A 20,255-nucleotide genomic window follows, 5' to 3' on the forward strand; every position below is an offset into this window, starting at 1 on the left:
TGGAATCATACAGCATTTGTCTTTTTGTGACATGCTTATTTTGCTTATTGTAGTACCTTCAAGGTCCCTCCATATGGTAGCATGTGACAGAGTTTCCTTCTTGTTTTTAATAATAGGCCACCATGAGCTGGCTTTGTGGCACAGTGGGTAAAGCCGCCACCTGCCAGGAGGAAGATTCTGGCTCTTGGCGTCAGCCTGGCTCAGCCCGGGCTGTTGTGGCCATCTGGGGAGTGAACCAGTGGAGGGAAGATGGCTCTCTGTCTTTCCCTCTCTCTCTCAGTGACTGTGCCTTCAAATAAATGAAACAAATCTTTTTTTTTTTAAGTCCATTTTAAGTATTTGTGGCATCTTCTTTATCCATCCATCCCTCAACAGATGTGTTTTGTTTTTATAACGAACCGATAGACCTCTTTTTAAAGCATTTCACACACCCACTAATAACATACAGGAGAACTGGTTGCTCCAAATCCTTAAACTGCATGTGTGGCCAGTCTTAGAACACCAACATTCAAGTGTCTGATGAAAGAGGTGGATCCATTAAAGACTGAGAAGTAGTGAGCTGCAAGAAGACCCAGATGTGGTTTCATATATCAAAGGAAGAGAAGGTTTCAGGAAAGAGGGGCTGACCAAGATCTCAAGCACTTTTGTTTGCCTGCGGTACATTTTCCACTGTATAATTATAGAGTTTCTTCTTTAACAGGGAAATTTTGTCATGGCCCTCCTCAGCCCGTCATACTTCACACTGCACTAAAAGAGGAGCTCCTAGGGCCAGCACTGTGGCGTAGCAGGTAAAGCCTCCTCTTGTAGCTCAGGCATCCCATATGAGCACCGGTTCAAGTCCTGAGTGCTCCGCTTCTCATCCAGCTCCCTCCTAATGTGCCTGGGAAAGCAGAAGATGGCCCAGGTCCTTGGGCCCCTGCTCCCACATGAGAGACCTGGAAGAAGCTCCTGGCTCCCAGCTTCTGATCGGCCCAGCTCCATCACAGCCGTTCGGGGAGTGAACTAGCAAATGGAAGACCTCCCTCTGTCTCTCCCTCTCTTTATCTGTAAATCTGCCTCTCAAAAAAAATAAATAAATGTTAAAAAAAAACTTAAAAAAAAAAAGGTTGGGTTTAGAGGTGCCTTGGAGGTAATCTAGTCCAACCACCTCATTTAAAAAAAGAATACAGGTGATTCTGTTAGATTTGAATTTCATATAAATAATGGATAATTTTTTGGCAATGTTTGGGATATATTTATACTAAATATTATTTGAAAGTAAATTTCAGATATATATTTGAAATGTAAAGGTTTTTTTTTTACATTCTGTACATTATCTGTGAAATTTCTATTTTGTCTTCTGTTATAGTTTGGATAATAATTTGAGTATCCCCCAAAAACCCATGGGCTAAAGGCTGTATCCCCAGAGTCATATGTGACTGGATTAAGCACAGAACTTAATCCAGAATAGGGTTTGAAGGTGGGGCCTTGGAAAAGGATTAGATTGGACCCGGCTGTTAAGGTGGAGCCCCTGTTATCCAATCAGGGTGGCTTTATGAAAAACAAGCGTGCTCCTGTCTCTCTCTGCTTCCTGGCTCACCATGTTATTCTGCCACCCCACATGTTCTGCCATCCACTGCTCTCATCAGACCCCAGACCAATAGGACCACTGGATCCCAGACAGCAGATCTCCAAAACTGAGATCTGGAATACAGCTCCCTGCATGAGTATTTTCTCTCAAGTATTGTAGGTGTCACAAATTAGCTAACACAGCTCCCAAGTCCACCTGCCTGCTTCGGCAGCTTCTTTGCTGGACCCCTCAGAATCTCTACTTTTTCCAGTTAGTTCCCTGACCATATTCTCCTTCTTTCTCCCCTGAGAATTGGCACATGCTGCCCCCTACCTGACCCATTGTGTCTCCTCCCCTTGCCTGGTGAGTTTCTACTCTCCCTTTGTCTTCAGGTTAAATGTTACTTTCCTGAGGAAACTTCTCTTCATCTCAGAGGAAATCAGTCCTCACTGTTAAATATCTCCTGGACTTTGGCCTTCAGGGCACTTAACAAGCCAGTGGTTATTAAATTATTTATAAGTGTTTTAACTTCCGTGATAAATTATGAGCCATTGAGGGCAGTGTGTCGGTGGTGTTAAGTGGCCCAAAGAGGTTATCAAATGTTTGTTGTGATTGTTTATGATCAAGTGAATGCAAATTAATTTTGTTTTGTAACTTTTATATCCTCATTTGAGCACACTGGTGACTCAATTAGTTGTTGCAGAAGCAAAATTAAGATGCTCTGTAGAAAAGAACTGTAAATAAATGTTTTGATTGTGGGAGTTCAAACAGTTTTGTAAAAATTTTTAAAAGAACTTTTTCATGTAATTTTAGCAAGGATGGTTTTGAGTGCCCCAGATGAAATGCTTGATTAGGAAAATTCTTTTTAGCAAAAAAAAAAAAAAAAGTCAAGAAAAAAATCAAAAGAACTGTGAGTTTGTAATAATTCTTAGCTAAGAGAAGACTTATATGGAGCCTTTTTTTTTTTTTATCTTGGCAGATAAAAAGACAATTCAAACCCAAAACTGGAGTGGAATGCATACTGTTTAGGAATAAGCAATGCGCTGACTTAACAGAAGGAAACAGGTAATTTAGGATATCTTCGCTTCAGTTAGAGTCAAATGGATACACTATACCCCAAAGTGCTGAGACTCTGATGACTAGGGTCTCAAAAATCAGAGCATAGAGAAAGAAAATACACAAGTGATTCCTTTAAAATAAGTGACGATTTGAGAAATGGGAACCCCTTGACCTCTGCACCCTTCCCTTGGAAACGCTGAGCTCTCCCAGTGGAGAGCTGAAGCAGAAAAGGTCTTTTCTGGGGTAAAATTGAGCAGCGCACAGTTGTGAAGGTCAGGGGTTGAGGGAACCTAGACAGACAGCCAGGAGCACGGTGAGCGTCAGCTTTGGCGTGACCCGGTGCGGCTGCCAGTGCCAGAACACCAGCCCAGGGATTGCTGCCACCGGATGGATTCCGCAGCTACCGGGGGGATGAATTCTGCCCACTTCTCTGTCAATCACTGTAGACTCAGAGTCCCGTGGAAGAGTTTATAGTTAGCGTGGTGTTTACTTTTCGGTTAAGATGCAGGTTAGGCCACCTGGATGGCACAGCCGGGTGCCTGGGTTTGGCACCAGGGATGACTGACGGGAGAGTCCTGGATGGAGCTGCAGGCTCCCATCTTGGCTCCTGGCTGCTATAGACATCCGGGGAGTGAACCAGCAGATGGGAGCTCTCTCCTTGTCCGTCTCTGCCTGTCAACCAAAGAATTAAGTGATTTTGTAAGGGCATGTAATTGGCCACGCTTACATCACTTCCAATACACACGCTGGGCACGTACTGAGTATTGATCAGGGAGAGGGGATGTGGTTAGGCAAGTCTCTGGACTTCATGGCTTCTATGGTGGGAGGAGACACCTGCTGCCCACTGAAACTCCCAAATAGAGGACTCTCAAACCGTAGGAGGAGGACAGGGTCAGAATCTGGGCAGCCAAAAAATTACTGCTGTTGACAACACTCGTCTATCTTTTAGGGACACATGAGAACTCTGCCCTTTCCAACAGCTACTCTTGCTTCATATCTATAATTATAGTAAGTTACCAAATTACCAATCAGGGTGAGTATCAGTGGTTAAGACGCCGGCTTAGACACTCATCTCCCATATCACAGTACCTTGGGTTCAAGTCTGTTTCCCAATTCCAGCTTCCTCTTAATGCAGACCCTGGAGGCAGCAAGGGATGGCTCAAGTAGGTCCCTGCTACCTGGGTGTTGGACCAGGGTTGCACTCTAGCCCTGGCCCAGCCCCTGCCCTAGCCACTGAGGACATTTGGGGAATGAACCAGCAGGTGGGAGCACCTTGTCTGTCTCTCAAATATTAAAAAAGAAGTAATCCATGACTTGATTTAATCATGCCTGTATTTCCATGCAACACATAGCCACATAAGCTGACTCACTGACTTTTCTTCTAAGCTTACTATTCTATTTGAAAAAAGGAGCTATTTTTCTTTGTTCCAGGTTAAAGGAGGTGTTCATAGGTATCGTTAATTTGCAATCTTTTTTTTTTATTTGACAAGTAGAGTTATAGACAGTGAGAGAGAGACAGGTCTTTCTTCCGTTGGTTCATCCCCCAAATGGCCACTACAACCGGCGCTGCGCTGATCCGAAGCCAGGAGCCAGGTGCTTCTTCTTGGTCTCCCATACAGGTGCAGGGGCCCAAGCACTTGGGCCATCCTCCACTACCCTCTCGGGCCACAGCAGAGAGCTGGACTGGAAGAGGAGCAACTGGGACTAGAATCGGCTCCCATATGAGATACTGGCGCTGCAGGCGGAGGATTAACCAAGTGAGCCACGGTGCCAGCCCCAATCTGCAATCTTAACACAGCCCCTACACTCAGAGGATAAGTCAAGTCTGACAATAATGTATTTTGATTAAGAAATCAGAATTGAAAGCAAGCAAATTTGGCTATGTGGAGAGCCACAAAGCTCTATTTATTTATTTATTTATTTATTGACAGGCAGAGTGGACAGTGAGAGAGAGAGACAGAGAGAAAGGTCTTCCTTTGCCGTTGGTTCACCCTCCAATGGCCGCTGCGGCCGGCACACCACGCTGATCAGAAGCCAGGAGCCAGGTGCTTCTCCTGGTCTCCCATGCGGGTGCAGGGCACAAGCACTTGGGCCATCCTCCACTGCCTTCCCCAGGCCACAGCAGAGAGCTGGACTGGAAGAGGAGCAACCGAGACAGAACTGGCGCCCCAACTGGGACTAGAACCCCGTGTGCTGGCGCTGCAGGCAGAGGATTAGCCTATTGAGCTGTGGCGCTGGCCACAAAGCTCTATTTAAAGGAGCCCTTATTAAAGGAGCCTCTTTCTGGAAAGAGGGAACTCCTCGGTCCTATCGCTCTCCTCTTTACATTGTTTCCCGAATGGGCCTTTATTCTCCCTCTACCTGATACTTACAAAACAAGAACATTAAGGAGCTCTGCCCACCCCCAAACTCATATTCACACTAGTCTTGTATAGTCATCTGTTTATGTGGTAATCACTTACCCAGGATTACTTGTAAATATCATGCATGCTGTTGTTGTTTTTAGGTTACTACTCCCCTGGAAGGCAAGAGCCTTATCCATTTCATTAACTGTATAGCACCAAACATTGGTCACTATATGTAAGGCTTTTAATGCTGCCATGGAATATGCTAATACGTTTTCCTAGACTATAGCAAATATAATCTCTCTTCACATGAAATGGAATTTGCAAATAATAGTCTAGGGGTCAAATGTGGCTCAGCACCTCTTCTTGTCTGCTTTTATAAATAAAGTTTTATTGGAACACAGTAATTTGCATTTGTGTGCATAGTATCTGGAGCTGCTTCCACACCGAATGTCAGAGGTGAGTCATTGTGACAGAGACTATGTGGCCTGGAAGCCTAAATGTTGACTATTCTGGCCATTTACTGAACAGGCGTGCTGACATTCGACCCCACGTTAGTCATTCTTGATCTGAGATGACAGGATGGAAAACCATCCATAAAATCCCCAATAGGTAAAGTACCTGGCCCAACACCCCAAATTAAAATCCCTAGGTCAGAGGTGGAAATATGAAGATTTTAAAAGCTCACAGCAAAATTGAGAACCATCAGCCTAATGAAACACAGAACCTACTAAGTTTTAATAAATCTAACTCACCAACTGCCAAATAGACATCAGGCGTTATATTACATGTTCTGTTTTCTCATTTAATCTCCACAAAATATATTATATTTACTTCTATTTCAAATAAATAAATCTTTTTAAAACAGAAAGAAAATGTATATTAAAAGAAAACTACGTGTGGATTTGAAATTATTTTCACCAGAATAAACTTATCTTTTAATTCTATTTCCCATTAAACTTTTGAAGTCCCCTCCTACATTATAAAACAAAGATTCATTCCCTTCACTTTCAGTCTATGAGTATCTTTTAAAAACAAATAATTTCATATATAGAGAGATCTTCCATCTACGCTCTCTCCCTATATGGCCACAGCAGGACCTTCTTCCAGGTCTCCCAGGTGGGTGGCAGGGCCTAAACACTTGGGTCATCTTCTACTGCTTTTCCCAGGCCATTAACAAGGAGTGGGCTGGGGCCAGTGCTGTGGCACAGTGGGTTAACACCCTGGCCTGAAGCGCTGGCATCCCATATGGGCACCGGTTCGAGTCCCAGCTGCTCCACTTCCAATCCAGCTCTCTGCTATGGCCTGGGAATGCAGGCCCCTGCACCCATGTGAGATACCCGGAAGAAGCTCCTGGCTCCTGGCTTCGGATCAGCGCTGTGCCGCAGCGCGCTACCGCGGCGGCCATTGGAGGGTGAACCAACGGCAAAGGAAGACCTTTCTCTCTGTCTCTCTCTCTCTCACTGTCCACTCTGCCTGTCAAAAACAAAAACAAAAAACAAAACAAAACAAAAGAAGTGGAGCAGCCAGGACATGAACTGGTGCCCGAATGGGATGTTGACACAGCAGGCTTTATCTACTATGCCACAACTCTGGCCCCTCTATGAACACCTTTTGTAGGTAAATTGAGTGTCTTGTTGGCAGCACATTTGGGTAGTTGGGCCTTGTTTTGTTCTTTAAGATTTATTTGAAAGGCAAAGTGACAGAGATAGGGAGACAGAAACAGAGAACTAGCCCAAGAATGGGAGCCCAGACCGCATCCGAGTCTCCCACGTGCGTGCAGGACCCAAGCACTTGGGCCATCTTCTGCTGCCTTCTCAGACACATCAACAGGGAGCTGTCAGAGGAGGAGCAGCTGGGACTCAAGCAGCTCTCCTATATGGGATGCAGGTGCTGAGAGCAGTGTCTTTAGCTGCTGGGCCACAAAACTGGCTCTGGGTCTTGTTTTTTGTCCAGTCTATGTCTTCTTTGGTTGGAGAATTTAATCCATTTACATTCAAAGTAATTATTGATAGATAATCATTTACAAGTTGCCATATTTGATTTTTTTTGTATTCTTTGTTTCTTTCTTTCATCCTTTGTGGTACAATGGTTCTGTGGGGTAGGCTTTGAAGTTTTCTTTTTATCTGTTTATTTGTTATAGGCTTTAGCTTTATGAGGCTTGAATAAAACCACCTTGTACTTACCCATTTAAGCTGATAACAACTTTAATCACATATATAAACTCTATACTTTTACTCCTTCCTTCTCATGTTTTCTGTTTTTCCTTTTAAATATTTCCTTATTTTAATTGAAAGGCAGAGTTACAATGGGAGAGGGATAGATCTATATCTACATACCTATATATATATGTGTGTGTGTGTATATATATATATATATATATAGAAAGAGAGAGAGAGAGAGAGAGAGAGAGAGAGAGAGAGAGAGAATCTTCCATCTGCTAGTTCACTCCCCAAATGGCCACAATGGATAGGGCTGGGCCAGGCTGAAACCACAAGCCTGGAACTCCATCCAGGTCTCCCTGGAACAATCAAGGGCTGGAACCAGCGTGCATGTGAGATGTGGGATGTGGGATGTGGGATGTGGGATGTGGGATGTGGGCTGCTAGTGCCACAGGTGGTGGATTAACACCCTGCACCACAATCCTGATCCTGTGCTTTATGTTTTTGATTAAAGAATTATGTTTTTATATTAATCCTGGTATCTGCTCTCTTATGATTGTGCTTTTATTTTTTAATAAAAGATTTATTTATTTGAAAGGTAGAGTTACTGTAGGAGAGAGAGAGGCAGAGACAGAGAAAAAGAAATAGAGAGATCTTCCATCTGATGGTTCACTTCCCAAAATGGCCATAACAGCTGGAGCTGGCCTGATTCAAAGTCTTCCATCCATTGGTTCACCCCCCAAATGGCCACAACAGCCAGAGCTGAGCTGATCTGAAGCCAGGAGCTTCATCCAGGTCTCCCTCCTAGGTACAGGGACCTAGATACTTGGGCCATCTTCTGCTGCTTTCCCAGGTGCATTAGCATGCAGCTGGATGGGAAGTAGAGCAGCTGGGACTTGAACTAGTGCCTATATGGGATGTTGGTACTGCAGGCAGCGGCTTTACCCACTATGCCACGGCACTGAACCCTGTCTGATAACTTTCACTGTGGTGTGACTCAGATAATTTTTGTAGTCAATTTTTTTAATTCTCGTATCCTATTTGTTGTTGCTAATTTATACCAAATAAAAATGGATATTTTATGATGCAAAGAAAAAAATCTTCAGGTTTAAGTGAGTAGATTTAAAATAGCACCCTCACAAAGGTGCCTTTTATTCATAAGTATGATATCCTTAAAGTGGGCATTTATAATTGTTATATGCTGACTTGTGTTTCCACCCCCTGCGGCAGTCCTAATGCCTAGTACCTCAGATACTGATTGTATTTGGAAATAGAACCATTAAAGAGGTAGTTAAGGAAAGGTCTGTGGGTGAACCTTAATCCAATCTGATTGTTGACCTTATAAGAAAAGATTAAGGGCTGGCTCTGTGGAGTAGCAGCTAGATTCCTGCAATGCCGGCATCACATCTGGACTCGGTTTGAGTCCTGGCCGCTCCACTTCCTTTCCAGCTCTCTGCTGTGGCCTGGGAAAGCAGTAGAAGATGCCCCAAATGCTTGGGCCCCTGCACCCATGTGGGAGACCCGGAAGAAGCTCCTGCCTTCAGATCAGCTCAGCTCTGGCTGTTATGGCCATTTGGGGGGTGAACCAATGGATGGAAGACTTTTCTCACCTCTGCCTCTCTCTAGTCTGCCTTTCAAATAAATAATATGTCTTTAAAAAGAAAGAAAGAGAGAAAGAAAGAGAGAAAGAAAGAAAAGAAAAAAACGAAAGGAGGAAGGAAAGAAGGAAGGAAGGAAGGAAGGAAGGAAGGAAGGAAGGAAGGAAGGAAGGAAGGAAAGGAGATTAAGACAGACGAGGGAATGACCATGTGAATGAGGACAGAAGGTGTAGATGACCAGACACAAACCAAGAAGAAAAGTGGCTAAAGAAATCAAACCCGCCTTCAGCTTGGACTGGGACTTTTACCCCCAAGCTGCCAGAAAATAAGTTCCTGTCGTTTCAGTCATCCAGTCTGTGGTATGTGGTATGGCAGCACCAGAAAACGAATACAATAATGAAAAACAATACTTGGGTATTTTTGCATGTGGAAAACTGGAGCTGCTTTGTGTTCATCTGAAGCTGTTTAAAGCAGTGCCTAGGGGGCCGGCACTGTGGCTTAGCGGGTAAAGCCGCCGCCTGCAGTGCCGGCACCCCATATGGACACCAATTTGTGTCCCGGCTGCTCCACTTCTGATCCGGCTCTCTGCTATGGCCTGGGAAAACAGTAGAAGATAGCCCAAGTGCTTGGGTCCCTGCACCCGCGTGGGAGACCCGAAAGAAGCTCCTGGCTCCTGGCTTCGGATTGGCACAGCTCTGGCCTTTGCAGCTAATTGGGGAGTGAATCAGTGGATGGAAGACCTCTCCTGCCTCTCCTCTGTGTAACTCTTTCAAGTAAATAAATAAATCTTTAAAAAAGGAAAAGAAAAGAAACAATCTCACACGGGGCTCAGAAACCTTTCATGTAGCTCTTTTGGAATCAAGTCTACAGAATCCTAACTCTAAAAATCCCTGACTTGACTTGGGCTACAGCATCAATCGAATGGCTGTTACTCTGACTCAAGGCAACTGTGTAGGCCTAATTTGTAGATGATGATTTGTGCTTGGTTTGGGACTGGACGATAAAGGTTACGGTTGGGTGAGACACTATTAGTTTCCTCCTATTTCTTTAGTATAATTTCTCAGGACATCTTCCTTTGCTTATTTATTTTCTAGAGTTTTAATGAGCACTGGTAAGAGGAAGGGTGTAATGTTGTGGATTAAGGGAAGGAGTTGGAGGTCGTGGAGAATCTGTGTATAAGGGGAAGGGTAGGGTGGGAAGAGAGCGCTCAGCTGGCTTCCCACCCTTTACCTAAAGCAGTTTGGAAAATCCTATGACTCAGCTCCAGGAGTCCTTATTTGGTCCCTGTGTGTGTTTCAAGATGTCATTACCTCTTGTCATATAAATTATTTACAACGGGGAAGTCTCAGTTCCCAGCTGTACTTTAATCAGGTTTTTTAGGTAACCCAGTTTTAATTCTCATACTGTTCAGTTCCTCACCCCTTACCCTCTTCATCCCCCTGGTGCCTCAAACTGCTGATTGTGTCAGATAACACACCACCTTTCATTTCATGGACCAAGAAGTTAAAGACTATAATGACATACATAGGGGCCGGCATTGTGGCGTAGTGGATAAAAGCTGCCACCTGCAGTGCCGGCGTCCCACATGGGCACTGGTTTGAGTCCAGGTTGCTCCACTCCCAATCCAGCTCTCTGCTATGGCCTGGGAAAGCAGTAGAAGATGGCCCAAGTCTTTGGGCCCCTGCACCCACGTGGGAGACCTGGAAGGAAGCTCCTGGCTCCTGGTTTCAGATCAGGGCAACTCTGGCAGTTGCGGCCAATTGGGGAGTTAACCCATGGATGGAAGACCTCTCTGCCTCTCTTTCTCTCTCTCTCTGTGTAACTATGACTTTGAAGTAAAAATAAATAAATCTTTTTTTAAAATGACATACATATAATATGCATTTTAAAATTTTTATTGAAGACTTATTATGTGCCCTGTGCACTAAGTGCTTTATATGAAATAGCTCATTTAATTTTCATAGTGTATTAGTGGTGGAGGCTAGGGTCAAGTCTACATTTCTGGGCATCCATATCAGAATTATATATGAAAACATCAACTATATCTAAATTGTTTACACTATCTTGAAGTTACAAAATAATTACTTCTAAGTGCAATGACTATAAGTATTTAAGCTATTTATCATAAGCAAAACATTCTTTTAAAAAAATTTACTTATTTGAAAGGCAGAGATACAAAGAGAGAAGGAGACAGGTTGGGAGGAGAGAAAGATCTTCCATCTGCTGGCTCACTGTCCAAACAGCCGCAATGGCTGGAGCTGGGACAGGCCGAAGCTGGGAGAGGAGCTTCTTCCAGGTGTCCCACGTGGGTGAAGGACCCATGGACGTGGGCCATCTTCCACTGCTTTCTCAGGCACATTAGCAGGGAGCTGCACCAGAAGGGGAATAGTAGGGATTCGAACCATTGCCCATATGGGATGCCAGCAACTGTAGGCTTAACCTTCTACACCGCAGTGCCGGCCCTCAGGCTACATTTCAAACACTCCAATTCAGTGCATTAAAACAGATCTCCCTGCACTAAACAAATTTATTATACAACTCCAAAGAGCTTCAAAGTATAACTACGTATGGCTTAAATTTCAACATAATGCCTCATTTTCTCTCATTTGTATTAATCCACAACAAATCTCAATACTCTGGTAGAAGTAAAAAAATTTCAGCAGCAAAATCAGGAAAAAAGAGTTTAATTCATTCACTAAAATTTTTTGAATAGTTGCTAATTTGGGAATAAAACCCAGAATATCTTTTTGCCTCGCTGAATAGCTATATTATCTATCATCTAAATAGACTCAGTCTCAAGGGACAAATTACCCTCTGTGTCCCAAACTTCTCGTGTAACTGGGGAATTCAAAACACAAAAATGACTTCTCACAGATTAGTTTTTATCATGAACACTTAAGTGTTTTCATCAAAGCGCCTCTTTTCCTTTCTCTGTCAAATGTTTCCGTGTATGATATTAAAAAAGAGTTTTGGAAAGTTCTTTTTTAGAATTTATTTTTAATTGACATCTTGGTAAATTTAGCTTAAAATACTATTTTATAAGGGATCTTTGCAGGGGCTTTACCAACTGAGGTAAAGCCATTACGCTATCTGAGTCGCTTGTCACGGGAAGCTGGGAGCTTGCTTTACCTAAACAGGGAAGTCGGCGTGTTGTGGAGCACGGAGGAGGGGGAGGCGCAGGAGGAACGGATTAATCTGTTTTTCCTTGCGGGAGACAGAGGCCTGGTTGTTTGAGGAGCAAAAAGGCTATCAACCCTTAGGTCAGCCGCCCCTGAGAAGGCTAGAAATTTGCTCTTTGTAGGACTGGGGTGGTTGCTACAGCAGCCCCTCCTTCTCAGCAGGGTGTATGTTTATAAACACACTATGCTTTTTCCTATCCGCTCATACCTACCATAAAGTTTAATTCCTAAATTAGGCACAGTGAGAGAGTAACAAGAATGAACAATTATAACAGTATGTTGCAGCAAAATCTATTTACAATTTATCTTTGGAATTTTCCATTTAGTATTTCCGGACCACAGTTGACTGGGTAGCTGAACTCTGAAAGCGAAGTCCCAAACGAGGGCGCACCGGGATTCTCCTGGTAGGTTAAGCAGGTTCCAGAGCTCGCTCCCTTCGAAGGCAGGAAATCCCAATCAGTAGAGACTCAGAAGCTAAAAGCGGCAGCAGCAGGAGGGCATTGCCAACTACCCAGAACTCGGGTTAAGGCGTGTGGACTGCTTTACAGACGGTGCGAACACAGCCACAGCCACTCGGTTCATCGCGTTCAAGGCAGGGCGTCCCCAAACGTTAGACTCTTCCCGCTACTGAGCGCCGCGAGGAAGGGCCAGGACCGGGAGGTAAGAGCTGGGCTCCCCGGCTTCGCACGCCTCCCAGGCCGCCGCCGCCCCTTCTCGAAGGCAGCGGCGGGACTCAGGCTCTCCCAGCCGCCCGGCCGCAGCAGCGTCCTCCCTACAAACAGCAGAGCTGCGGCTGTCCTCACGGTCCACGGAGGCCCGGGAGGCTCGGGAGCGCTCGGCGCCCGGCCACCCCGGGAGGGCCAAGCCGGGGAGCTGCAGGCCCCGCGTACAGCCACCGCGGCAAACGGGGGCTGGGGCAGAGGTGACACAGAGAGGGCAGGCGCTGCGAGCCGCGGAGCCTGCAGGGAGAGCGAGTGCGCACTCCAAGGAGACCGCCTAGGCCCCCGGCTCCCGCTCACCGCTGGCCACCTGCCCGCCCCGCGCCGCGGTCCGGGGCGTCGGCGCCGGTGACTCAGAGCGCCCCGCCCCGCCCCGCCCGCTCGCCCCGCCCCGCCCGCTCGCCCCGCCCCGGGGGAGGGGCCTCGCCCTGGTCTCCGCCCCGCCCCGCGGCCCCGGGCGTTGGCGGCGGAGACTGAGCGCCCCGCCCCGCCCGCTCGCCCCGCCCAGGGGGAGGGGCCTCGCCCTGGTCTCCGCCCCGCCCCGCGGCCCCGGGCGTTGGCGGCGGTGACTCAGAGCGCCCCGCCCCGCCCGCTCGCCCCGCCCCGGGGGAGGGGCCTCGCCCTGGTCTCCGCCCCAGGCTCGGGGCGGGCCGGAGTCTGAGGAAGAGGAAGGGGACGAGGACAACGAGCGACGGGGCGGCGGAGGACGAGGAGGAGGAGGAAGCGGAGGCAGACCAACAAGATGGCCCCTGCTGCAGGAGCAGCCTCAGCAGCAGCAGGTGGGAGACCGGAGGCGGCGCTGGCGGCGGCGGCGGCGGCCGTGGCCCGGAGGCCTGGGACGGAATCAGAGTCGACGGTGGTGGCGGCGGCGGCGGCGGCTGCCGCGGCGGTGGCGGCGGCCGCTGGGACTCGGAGCTGAGAGGAGCTGCGGCTCGGACCGGCGCGGTGAGAGCGGCGGGCGGGCGGGCGGGAACAATAGGCGGCGGCGGCGGGGAGGGCGCTGTGCGCGCCGGCCTCAGGCCGCAGGCCTCGGCGTGGCGCGGGGCGGTAGGCCGGGGAGGCCGTGAGGGAGCCCGTGAGGGGAGGCCCCGGCGCGCAGGCGGCGCTTTCCGGACGGCCCGGCCGGGGTGGGGGAGGGCGAGGCGGCCGCCAACAGCCCCGAGCGCCCGGCCCGCCCGGGGGCTCCTGGGGTCGAGCCCGCTCGCCTGTCTGCCGGTTGGCGGCGGGGAAGCGAGGTGTGCAGGTGTCTCTAAAGGAAAAATAAAACGGCGAGTGCGGCGGCCGCAGGCGCGCAGCGTGGCCGTCGATAGGGGTGGAGACGAGGCTCGTCCCCGTCGGCGTCCCGCAGAGCCCTCTCTGAACACCGGTTAGGACCGAGTGCCCCAGGGTGCTGTGGGCGCAGTAATAATACAGCTCCTGACATCCCAGAGTAGCCCGAGACTGGACACAGAGCGGCTTACTGGCAGCACGGAGACAGACTGTAACGTTCAGTGGAACTTTTTTGTTTTTTCAGTCGCGCCGTGTTGAATTATTACCGTGTAGCCTAAAACCCAACAGCATTAACTAGTCTAAAAATCTCCAAGCTGTAGGACTCTCTTGTCCTGTCCCATGTTCTAACTTGGCCTTTCAGTATTTTGTCCTAAAATTACTCCACATCAATCTTTGCCTGAGCCTCAAATTTGATTTCCTAAGCATATTTTAGAAGATTTCAAAAACCTTCAACAATAATTTTCAAAACCTAGAGACGACTGCGGTTCTGTTTTGAATGTTTCGACTTAGCAGGAGACATGGAGACAGCTCTTAGAACTGAGTACTTACATGCAGTTGTGCCTGGAACTTGAGATAGCTAACTGCAATATTTGCCCTGAACTTAATGTTTCAAGGGATCTGCCACAGTCAGTCTCTTCCCGCAGGTGCGGAAAATTACACTGGAGTTGCTTGGATGCGTCCAAAAGATTGCTTCTCCTTGTTTAACATTCAGTTGCATGGTCCACCTTAGGCATTTCGTTTGAGATTTTAGGAGGAGGATTGACCTGTGCAGAGAAGATCCCAGGGTAAATTTCTGATTAGAATTGGTCCATGTCTGTGGTAATTCAAAGCATTTTTAGATTCCCTGAGTAACATTAGTTCCCAGTTTTCCCACAGGAATTGATGGTCATAGACTAGCAGTTGAGTAAACATGGACTCCTACAGGTTTTGAAGCATAGTAGATGAATATCAATAATGATATTAATCTTATGCCTTGCATAAATAATGTTGTAGATGTTTTAATTTTTTGCCCAGTGGAGAAAGAATAACTTCATATGACTCCTGTTGATGTGATTTTCTTTTTTTTGGAATTAAGGGATTTAGAAAGACAACTTTTTTTAAAGTGCTCAATTGTGTGAATTTTTGTGTGTATGTGTTCTTTTAGGAGGTCTGTATGGAGTCCAAACCAAGCCAGTATTGTAATAAATCTTAAATTTACCTGTGGTCCTCAGTCTATTAAAATAATTGCAGTTCTTTATGAATTTGTGAATTTTAAGTAGCTAATGTACCTAGTTAAGATTTTATAAAAGTCATGTTGTATCAGGGATTAATTTACCTAGTATTTATCACTCTTGAAAACAAAGATAATTAAATAGTAATCTTTTATATTAAAATTTGATCCTGACTCAACAATTGTTGGGCTGAGTTTGGGTCCCTGTTTCTGTTTAATATAAAAAAAAAACCTCACAGAGCCTGGTTTTCATTTTGTGTCAGAACTGTTATGATTCCTCACTTATATCTCCAGTATCAGTATTTATTCGATTATTTCAGTTCAGATTTTCTCAAGCAATATTTAAAACAGTTTCTACTACGGGGTTTTGGGACTATAGCTTAAGAGTTAGATTTGCATTTTATTGGTAATATTGAAAGTTAAAATATGTATTTTTTTCATTTTAAGAGATTGGAAAGGGAATTATATGTATAAAAATTAGTTTTCAGAACTTGCTTGTTGAATGACTAAAAACATCTCCTTTAATCCCAGTTATGTTGCAATGTTGGAAATGCTTTTAATTTACCTATGAAGAATCTGAGGCTATGAGAAGCTAGATAGCTAACAAAAATTCACATAATTAATAGATAAATGAGTTTATGCAAACCCAGGTTGTGACACAAATTAGGTGTTGTATTTGTGCCCTGGCAAATACCCATTTACAGGACCAAGAAAACATTCATGTGAATCAAAAAACAAAACTTACATTTGTTTTTAGCAAGTCTGAACGCCACAAAATATAGAAACTCATAACATTTACTTAGAACAGATTTGTGGTATCGACATCATTGTTTCATGACTTTAGCTTGTTATATAAGCAATTAATAAATTGTACTTTTGATATGGTTTATGAAAATTGCAAAACAATTTTAATAATATTCAGTGATGTTAAAGTTTTCATTTATAATTTTTTTCCCTTAGATCCATAGATCATTTAGAATTCTGCAGTATTTTTCATCTCTAAAAGAGTTTGAAATGGAATTTGATGGGGTCTCAGTCAACTCTTGTAATTATCTTGAAAATGGTCGGTATCCAACAAAGTGAAGGATACACTTGACAAATGATTCCTATTCGGTGAACGCCTCAGATCAAGATGTTCCCTGGCAGGCTCTTCTGACCTGGTTTAGCTTTGGCCCTGTCTGTGCTTTGGGGTTTGGATATTCTTCAGGACTGGCTTCAGAGGGACTGATAATCCCACAGGCTTGTAACAAGACAGTCAATGCTTTCAAAATCATCCCGTTTTCTTTGGATCTTTTATTTATTTATTTACCTGTTTATCTGCGAGGCGGTAAAACAAGGAAAAGAGAGCTCCCACTTGCTGGTTCACTTCCCAGAAGCCCAGGATGCCTGGGGCCAGACTGGGGCTGAAGCTAGGAAGGGTCTCAGTTCAGGTCTCCCATGTGGGTGGCAGAAACCCGTCTACTAGAGCCATCCACACTGCCTCCCAGACTTTGCTTTAGGAGGAAGTAGTCAGGAGCACCCAGGCACTCTGATATCAGCCATGGGCATCTTAACTGGCATCCAGACTAAATACCTGCCCGGGATCCTCATCGCAGTCTCCTTTTGTGTTAATCCTGGAGTCCAGGTTGGATTTGGACTAGCCTTGAGAGTTGTGCTACAAGATGAATTTTGTCAGACATTTCTACCAAGAAAATTTTCTTAACTTCAAAGTTTCTTTACCATTCCTTATATTTGTGCCTTCAAGTGTGAAATTTACCAGTCTGAAGTCATGTTGCCCTATATCTACAAAGCAGTTAGCTTTAGTATTTTTACTTCTATCCACTATTGATCAGATTCGTGCCTTTAACTTCTTATATAACATTTAGTTTGTTTTTTATATATTAGAATAGTGATTTCTTCTCAGTTTATAATGTTTTTTTGATTGCTTTCCCATAATTTGTATTTGCCTTCCATTCAGGTTTAGTTATTTATGTTTTTTAAGATTCTATTTATTTGAAAGGCAGAGTTACAGAGAAACAGAGGCAAAGAGAAAGAGAGGTCTTCCATCCGCTGGTTCACTCCCCAAGTGGCCTTAATGTCCAGAGCTTCCCCGATCCGAAGCCAGGAGCCAAGAGCTTCTTCTGGGTCTCCCACGCCAGTGCAGGGGCCCAAGGACTTGGGCCATCTTCTACTGCTTTCCCAGGCCACAGCAGAGAGCTGGATTGGGAGTGGAGTAGCTAGGACCTGAACCGCCCCATGGGATGCTGGCACTGCGGGTGGTGCCTTTACCCACTACACCACAGTGCTGGCTTCTCTATTCAGTTTTGAGCTCCCGAAATCAATTCTATCATAGAGGAATAAATATTTTTATTTATTTATTTATTTATTTTTTGGTCAGGCAGAGTGGACAGTGAGAGAGAGAGAGAGAGAGAGAGAAAGGTCTTCCTTTGCCGTTGGTTCACCCTCCAATGGCCGGCGTGGCTGGCACGCTGTGGCTGGCGCACGGTGCTGATCCGAAGGCAGGAGCCATATACTTTTTTTTTGTTTGTTTACTGACGTTTGTAATATATTAACAATGTTGGAAACCATCACCTTAATTTCTAAACATTGTCATTACCCCAAAAGGAAACATTGTACCCATTAAGATAATACTCCTTTATCTTCCTCACCCTTATCCCTGGCAGTCACCATCTCTTTTCCATCTATGTGGATTTAAATGAAATTATTTTGAGCCACGATTGAGAGTAGTATGTACAATTGAAATTGCATAAAAAACTTGTCATAGCAAGGAATCAAATACCACCTCATTCTTCACAATATTTCTTTTTATTTATTTATTTATTTATTTATTGTTTATTTTAAAGACAGATTTACAGAGAGAGAGAGAGAGAGAGAAAGGTTTTCCGTCCACTGGTTTACTCTCCAAATGACCACAGCAGCTAGAGCTGAGTTGATCCAAATCTGGGTCTCCCACGTGGGTGCAGGGGCCCAAGGACTTAGGCCATCCTCCACTGCTTTCCCAGGCCATAGTAGAGAGCTGGATCCGAGGAGGAGCAGCTGGGATTCCAACTGGCGCCCATATGGGATGCTGGTACCGCAGGCCAGGATGTTATCCCACTGCGCCACAGTGCCAGACCCTCACAGTACTTCTTTTAGTAGATCTGTTGTTAGGAACTCTATGGAAGACCAGTCAAGGGTCACAGCAGTGTACAGTTTTAAGATTTGATCACTCCGAAGACTTAGACCAAAACTCTCAGATTCATTTGTACTTCTTCACTGGGTTGTGAAAATTTACTAAATTTTTTTTTTTTTTTTTGCCCTTTGGGTTTTCTTAATGTATAGAAGAAAATTGGGATATTAACAAGATTTCTTTGCGGTTACATTGAGAAATTATATTTAGAATTATATTGGAACTCTGATCTCTGAGTTGACTTTATGACTTAGCTAATTTTAAATAAAAAAAAAAAATTTTTTTTGACAGGCAGAGTTAGACAGTGAGAGAGAGAGACAGAGAGAAAGGTCTTCCTTTTCCGTTGGTTCACCCCCCAAGTGGCCGCTACGGCCAGCGTGCTGCACTGATCTGAAGCCAGGAGCCAGGAGCTTCCTCCTGGTCTCCCATGAGGGTGCAGGGCCCAAGCACTTGGGCCATCCTCCACTGCCTTCTTGGGCCACAGCAGAGAGCTGGACTGGAAGAGGAGCATCTGGGACAGAATCTGGTGCCCCGACCGGGACTAGAACCCGGGGTGCGGGCGCCACAGGCGGAGGATTAGCGTAGTGAGCCACGGCACCAGCCAACTTAGCTAATTTTTAAAGCTTTTATATATTTCTAGGTTTTTTTTTTTTTTTTAAAGATTTATTTATTTATTTATTTATTAGGAAGGCAGTGTTAGAGGGAGAGACAGAGAGAGAATCTTCCATCTGCTGGTTCACTCCTTAAATGTCTGTAATGGCTGGAGTTGGGCCAGACCAAAGCCAGGAGCCTGGAATGCCATCTGGGTTTCCTGTATGGGTGCAGCAACCCAAGCACTTGGGTCATCTTGCACTGCTTTCCCAGGCACATTAGCAGGGAGCTGGATCAGAAGTGGAGCAGCCAAATCTTGAACCAGCACCAGTGTGGGATGCCCGTGTTGCAGGCAGCGGCTTTACCTGCTGCGCCACAGTGTTGGCCCCTTCTTCCTTTTTTTTTTTTTTTTTTTTAAGATTTATTTATTTAAAAGTCAGAGTTACATAGAGAGAAGGAGAGGCAGAGAGAGAAAGAGAGGTCTTCCATCCACTGGTTCATTCCTCAAATAGCCCCAACAGCCAGAGCTGTGCTGACCTGAAGCCACGTGCCAGGAGATTCTTCTGAGTCTCCCATGCAGGTGCAGGAGCCCAAGGACTTGGACCATCTTGTACTGCTTTCCCAGGCCAGAGCAGACCGGTCTCAAACTGGCGCCCATATAGGATGTCGGCACTGCAGGTGGCAGCTTGACCTGCTATGCCACAGTGATGGCCCCAGCCCCCTCTTTTTACTTACCTGAAAGGCAGAAGAGGGAGAGAGAGAGATCTTCCACCCACTGGTTACTCCCTAAGTGTTTTGAACTACCGAGGTTTGGCCAGACAGAATTCAGGAGGCTGGAACTCATTCTGAATTTCCTATGTGGGTTGCAGGGACCTAGATTCTTGAGCCATCATCTGCTGCTTCCCAAGATGCACATTAGTAGGAAGCTAAGGGGAAAAATATGAAAACATTTACTGGAAAGCTAATGTACTAAATTTGCAAATTTAAAACATTTAAGGGGCTGGCACTATGGCGTAGTGGGTAAAGCCGCCACCTGCTGTGCCGGCATCCCATATGGATTCAAGTCCCAGCTGCTCCACTTCTGGTGCAGCTCTCTGTTATAGCCTAGGAAAGCAGTGGAGTATAGATCAAGTCCTTGGGTCCCTGCACACGTGGGAGACCCAGAAGAAACACCTGGCTCCTAGCTTCGGACTGACACAGCTCTGGCCGTTGTGGCCATATGGGTAGTAAACCAACGGATGGAAGACCTCTCTCTCTCTCTCTCTCTCTCTCTCTCTCTCTGTGCCTCTACCTCTCTGTAACCCTGCCTTTCAAATAAATTAATTAATCTTTAAAAAGATTTTAAAATATTTAAATGAGTTGATAGAGATACATACCTAAAATTACTGTTAGTGGAAAATTTATG

General features: G+C 45.6%; 1 protein-coding gene across 2 annotated transcripts in view; it reads left to right on the top strand.

Moving 5' to 3' along the window:
- The first annotated feature begins 13,297 nt into the window (after positions 1-13,297).
- Positions 13,298-20,255, top strand: part of RC3H1 (ring finger and CCCH-type domains 1) — a 62,613-nt gene continuing 55,655 nt past the window's right edge. For both annotated transcript variants that reach the window (XM_062192995.1, XM_062192996.1), the window contains exon 1: positions 13,298-13,556. The gene's annotated coding sequence lies outside the window, so the exon portion shown is untranslated. The remainder of the gene's footprint in view (positions 13,557-20,255) is intronic.

Source organism: Lepus europaeus, chromosome 5 (assembly GCF_033115175.1).
Source record: "Lepus europaeus isolate LE1 chromosome 5, mLepTim1.pri, whole genome shotgun sequence".
NCBI lineage: Eukaryota > Metazoa > Chordata > Mammalia > Lagomorpha > Leporidae > Lepus > Lepus europaeus.